This window comes from Aquarana catesbeiana, linkage group LG05, assembly GCF_042186555.1.
Source record: "Aquarana catesbeiana isolate 2022-GZ linkage group LG05, ASM4218655v1, whole genome shotgun sequence".
In the NCBI taxonomy this organism is placed as follows: Eukaryota; Metazoa; Chordata; class Amphibia; order Anura; family Ranidae; genus Aquarana; species Aquarana catesbeiana.
This window is the reverse complement of record NC_133328.1, coordinates 146,246,970-146,253,709: the sequence shown is the minus strand read 5'-3', so window position 1 is coordinate 146,253,709 and position 6,740 is coordinate 146,246,970.

Genomic DNA, 6,740 nt, shown 5'->3' with positions numbered 1-6,740 from the left:
GATGAGGACAGAGAGGGACCCAGGGATGAGGACAGAGAGGGACCCAGGGATGAGGACAGAGAGGGACCCAGGGATGAGGACAGTGAGGGACCCCTGGGATGAGGACAGTGAGGGACCCCTGGGATGAGGACAGTGAGGGACCCCTGGGATGAGGACAGTGAGGGACCCCTGGGATGAGGACAGTGAGGGACCCCTGGGATGAGGACAGTGAGGGACCCCTGGGATGAGGACAGAGAGAGACCCCTGGGATGAGGTCAGAGAGTAACCCCTGGGATGAGGACAGAGATGGACCCCTGGGATGAGGACAGGGAGGGACCCCTGGGATGAGGACAGAGAGGGACCCTGGGATGAGGACAGAGAGTGATTCCTGGGATGAGGACAGAAAGGGACCCCTGGGATGAGGACAGAGAGGGACCCCTGGAATGAGGACAGAGAGGGGCCCTGTGATGAGAACAGGGAGAGACGCTGGGAAAGGACAGGGAGGGACCCTGGGATGAGGACAGTAAGAGACCCCTGGGATGAGGACAGAGAGAGGCCCTGGGATGAGGACAGAGAGGGACCCTAGAATGGGGACAAAGAGGGACCCAGGGATGAGGACAGAGAGGGACCCCTGGGATGAGAACAGTGAGGGACCCCTGGGATGAGGACAGAGAGGGGCCCCTGGGATGAGGACAGAGAGAGACCCCTGGGATGAGGACAGTGAGGGACCCCTAGGATGAGGACAGAGAGGGACCCCTGGGATGAGGTCAGAGAGTGACCCGTGGAATGAGGACAGAGAGGGACCCCTAGGATGAGGACAGAGAAGGACCCTAGGATGAGGACAGAGAGGGACCCCTGGGATGAGGACAGAGAGGGACCCCTAGGATGAGAACATGAGGGATGAGAGGGACCCCTGGGATGAGGACAGAGAGGGGCCCCTGGGATGAGGACAGCTGAGAGGGGTCCTGAGATGACAGCAGAGAGTGGGTACTAGGATGACTGCAGATAGGGGGTCCTGGGATGACAGCAGAGAGGGGGTCTTGGGATGACAGCAGAGAGGGTGCCCTGGAATGACAGCAGAGAGGGGACCCTGGGATGACAGCAGAGAGGGGGTCCTGGGATGACAGCAGAGAGAGGCCCTTGGCATGACAGCAGAGAGGGGCCCCTGGAATGAGAAAGCAGAGAGGGGGTCCTGAGATGACTGGCAAATGGCATCTCTTTGATTTGGCGAAGGGGGGTTGGATTTGAAATCCCCCCACCCCACCCCACCTTCAAGCACAAGTGCTCTCCCCTCCAAAAACACCCCACTACATATCCTCTTACCCCCATCATTTCTTCATGTGTGCATCCTGCCCCCTCCCTTCCTGATTACTGTGTCCCCCCCTCCCCTATGCACGAACTGTACACAGACCTGAGATGACCAGCACGGCTCTTGCAGTTGATGTCTCTCCTCCCCAGCTCCTGATGTCTCTCCTCCTCTCTGTATACATCGGAGTCGAGGAGGAGGATCCTCGGTGAGCTCTGTGTGGTGTGCAGGGCTGCAGGCTCAGGAGGGAGAGATGTCGATGTTGGCTGCTACACAGAAGCGATCACTGCATGAGGGAGCCCGGGCATCCTGCAGGAAATGTGGGGAAGGTGTCCTGAGTGCCCGATTCTAGCGTTCTCCTTTCAGGCCAGTTACCAAAGCTCAGTGCTAGAACTTGTTCCGGAACTTGGCTCCGGGATAAAAAAAGATTCCTTGGGACGGAGGTACTCTCATGGGGACCCCTGCTGGCCCCTGGCCCTTGGGCGGTGCCTGAGAGCCCTAATGGTCAGCCCGCCTCTGGTAACAGCTATACCTTGCAACATGATTTTTTATATTTTGACATGCTATAAATAAAGAGGATTTGAAAGTAGTGTATAAATTAGGAAATTTTGTCCTGCTCATTAGTTACCAATTCCATTCAGCTTAATTCAAGTCCATTTCTATGTTGGACATATGAAAATACAAATGGTGATCACACTTTGATAAATAAGGTTCTATGCTAAAGAGTCATCTAAATATATTTTAGCAGGACAATGTCATGAAAAATACTTATTTAATACCTTTTTTTCCCTCTATTTTTTATTTGTCATATTTAGTTTTAAAGAGGATTCAGGCAAGCATGTGAAATCAGATTAGCATAACATCTTTTTTAACTAGGACATGCTTAGGCTAATGATTTTGCAACATTCAAGGACATTTCAATAAATGTTAATACGTTGCCATAATGATTACACAAATTCTCTTTAGTGAGGATGTTGTAGCAGTTTAATGTTCCTGGGATAACATGTAGTACAATTCTGACTGAGCACATAGCAGCGAGCCAAGCCAGAGCATCCTGATCTGTTTTCATGACCTTCCTTAAGTGCAGCCACATTTGGCAGAAGGGCAATCACAAGCTACATAGAAAGCATGTAAACCAATCACAGTGTAAACGCACACACAGAGTGTGGGACTTATGTATCAGAGCCCGAAAAATAATCATTTTGCTCTATAGCCATTAGGCATATTCAAACCTTTTTATTCCAATTCTCAATGTCTAGGTTTAAATCTGTTTGCGGCCTGTGGTGCAGTCCTTAAAATTTACTCTTTTATACATGGGGGCAAGAAAATACATATGACAGTGAATAATGTAGCATCCTCTAGTTAGGTAGGTGCTAGAGTGAGGATTTTCCATCAGAGTAGGTAAATTTAGGCAGGCCTAGCCAGTTGCTAGGCCTGTTTGTTTTCATTCTGGGCTGGGAGTAGCTCAGGGCAGCAGCTGGTGACTCATTGGCAGCATCACTGCCCCCCCCTCTTCTTTCTAGAAGGTGCTAGAAGGAGAGGAGGAGAGGAGAGGTGGGGTTGCCTGGGGTATTTTGAGGAATTTTGACCTATCCCCAACTTGGATTGGCAGGGGGCAGGCCTCCTTAAATGCCTGGGGTCAGCCCAGCTGGGGAGGAGTTGTCGGTGGAAGAGCTGGAGTGAGAGAGTGTGGAGCTCCCCAGTCTGGGGGGGTTGACCCTGGGCTGGGGCTCGGGTGCATCCATGAGGAGTGACGAGATACTTAACATTATCAGACCCCTATAATTCTACTAATTTCCCTCATCTTGGATGAGCTTCGAGTTTGAGTTGAACATGAGTTTGACTCGAATATCAGCTGTTCGCCAGTTCGCCGAACAGAGAACAATTTGGGGTGTTCGCGGCAAATTCGAAAGCCGCTGAACACCCTTTAAAAGGCTATGGGAGAAATCAAAAGTGCTAATTTTAAAGGCTTATATGCATGGTATTGTCATAAAAAGTGTTTGGGGACCTGAGTCCTGCCCCAGGGGACATGTATCAATGCAAAAAGAAGTTTTAAATAATGGTCTTTTTTCGGGAGCAGTGATTTTAATAAAGCTTAAAGTGAAACAATAAAAGTGTAATATTCCTTTAAATTTTGTACCTGGGGGGTGTCTATAGTATGCCTGTAAAGGGGCATGTAACTGGTGACCTTGCCCCCCTCTGACAACACGGGGAAAGCCTCAGGGAAGTCCTGTGAATTCCCTGTGCGTCAGAGGAGGGCAGGGTCACCGGGTGGCCCCGCAATCCGTTATATAAGAAATGTCAGCAGAAGCGAAGCGCCACACAGCTGAAGACTCCCACTGAGGCGGATCGTGCAGACGGAGCGGAGAAGAAGCCTGGAGGAAGATGCGGGACGAGAAGAGCGGAGGATGAAGAAGATGGAGAAGAAGAAGATGCAGAAGAATATGGAGGAAGAAGAAGAACACCGAAAGAACACCAGAAGAAAGAAGATGGAAGAAGAAACCAAAAGAAGAAGAAATTAATGTAGGACTTGTCAAAAACCGTCTCTTGTGTTTTTTAACCTTTTTGACACTTTATTTGAAATGGTAGGGGTACATTTGTACCCCATTACCAATTCACACAGGGGAGGGGTGGGATCTGGGGGTCCCCTTGTTAAAGGGGGCTTCCAGGTTCCGATAAGCCCCCCCTCCCGCAGACCCCCACAACCACCGAGCAAGGGTTGTGGGGATGAGGCACTTCTCCCCATCAACATGGGAACAAGGTGCTTTGGGGGGCTACCTCAAAGCACCCTCCCAATGTTGAGGGCATGTGGCCTGGTACTGTTCAGGGGGGGGCGCTCTCTCGCCCCCCCTCTTTTCCTGCGGCCTGCAAGGTTGTGTGCTTGGATAAGGGTCTGGTATGGATTTTGAGGGGGGCCCCACACCATTTTTTTTTTAATTTTGGTGCGGGGTTCCGCTTAATATCAATACCAGGCCTGAAGGGCCTGGTATGGAATTTCGGGGGACCCCCACGCATTTTTTTTTACTTTGGCTCGGGGTTCCCCTGTGGGGAAATCCCATGCCGTTTTTATCAATTAACTTTTATGTGTATTGTCGGACCGACAATTCATTATAGCCGCGAGTAGTTTTAAATGACTTTTTTTCCTTTGAAATGTCATTTTGCTGTCAGACTGTTCTAAACACGGGAAACATGCACCCCTTTACAGGCATACTATAGACATCTCCCAGGTACGAAATTTAAAGGAATATTACACTTTTATTGTTTCACTTTAAGCATTATTAAAATCACTGCTCCCAAAAAAAAAATGTCCGTTTTTCAAACTTCTTTTTGCATTGATACATGTCCCCTGGGGCAGGACCCAGGTCCCCAAACACTTTTTATGACAATAACTTGCATATAAGCCTTTAAAATTAGCACTTTTGATTATTCATGTTCGTGTCCCATAGTCTTTAACGGTGTTCGCGTGTTCGAACAAATTTTTTGCCTGTTCCCATGTTCTGATGCGAACTGAACCGGGGGGGTGTTCAGCTCATCCTTATTCACTACCATATCTTCCCTACCTAGTATGATACCAGAGGGTCCACAGTACTACTTCACATCCAAGTGGAGTAAAGCTCTTCTTAGTAGGGATGAGCTTCGAGTTCGAGTCGAACTCATGTTGGACTCGAACATCGGCTGTTCGCAAGTTCGCCGAACAGCGAACAATTTGGGGTGTTCGCGGCAAATTCGAATGCCGCAGAACACCCTTTTAAAGTCTATGGGAGAAATCAAAAGTGCTAATTTTAAAGGCTTATATGCAAGTTATTGTCATAAAAAGTGTTTGGGGACCTGGGTCCTGCCCCAGGGGACATGGATCAATGCAAAAAAAAGTTTTAAAAATGGCCGTTTTTTCAGGAGCAGTGATTTTAATAATGCTTAAAGTGAAACAATAAAAGTGTAATATTCCTTTAAATTTCGCAGCTGGGGGGTGTCTATAGTATGCCTGCAAAGGGGCGCATGTTTCCCGTGTTTAGAACAGTCTGACAGCAAAATGACATTTCAAAGGAAAAAAAGTCATTTAAAACTACTCGCGGCTATTGCATTGCCGGTCCAACAATACACATAGAAGTTTATTGATAAAAACGGCATGGGAATTCCCCACAGGGGAACCCCGAACCAAAATTAAAAAAAAAAATGATGTGGGGGGTCCCCCTAAATTCCATAGCAGGCCCTACAGGTCTGGTATGGATATTAAGGGGAACTCCGGCCAAAATTTAAAAAAAAAAATGACGTTCGCATGTTCTGGTGCGAACCGAACAGGGGGGTGTTCGGCTCATCCCTACTTCTTAGGGTGTATGTGGATACATATCTTTACTCATTCGCATCACCTATCTTGGCATCATATGAATCTGCTAATCTGACTATTTGATAACACTCTATCTCTTCCTTGGGGTCATCTTCCTCAGTTCTCACTGCCATTGTAGAAATCCTTTGTATTCCACATTTAGCATGCCTAAAAAAAACAAATAAGTAAGCAATCCTATAACGATGATTCCCATGAGGACAAAAGCATCTGTTGAATACATAAAAATTTACCATTTCTAAACAAAGTGTAATCTGGGTTTGTCATATTTTTTATCATATTGCCACATTACATAGTTACATAGTAGGTGAGGTTGAAAAAAGACACACGTCCATCAAGTCCAACCTATGTGTGTGATTATGTGTCAGTGTTACATTACATATTCCTGTATGTTGCGGTCATTCAGGTGATTATCTAATAGTTTCTTGAAGCTATCAATGCTCCCCGCTGAGACCACCGCCTGTGGAAGGGAATTCCACATCCTTGCCGCTCTTACAGTAAAGGACCTTCTACGTAGTTTAAGGTTAAACCTCTTTTCTTCTAATTGTAATGAGTGGCCCAGAGTCTTATTAAACTCTCTTCTGCGAAAAAGTTTTATCCCTATTGTGGGGTCACCAGTACAGTATTTGTAAATTGAAATCATATCCCCTCTCAAGCGTCTCTTCTCCAGAGAGAATAAGTTCAGCGCTCGCAACCTTTCCTCATAACTAAGATCCTCCAGACCCTTTATTAGCTTTGTTGCCCTTCTTTGTACTCGCTCCATTTCCAGTACATCCTTCCTGAGGACTGGTGCCCAGAACTGGACAGCATACTCCAGGTGCGGCCAGACCAGAGTCTTGTAGAGCGGGAGAATTATCGTTTTATCTCTGGAGTTGATCCCCCTTTTAATGCATGCCAATATTCTGTTTGCTTTATTAGCAGCAGCTTGGCATTGCATTTTCCATCCTTGATTCCCCCAGAGGTTCTCCCCCCAGTGTATAGATTGCATTCATATTTTTGCCACCCAAATGCATTATTTTACATTTTTCTACATTGAACCTCATTTGCCATGTAGTCGCCCACCCCATTAATTTGTTCAGGTCTTTTTGCAAGGTTTCCACATCCTGCGGAGAA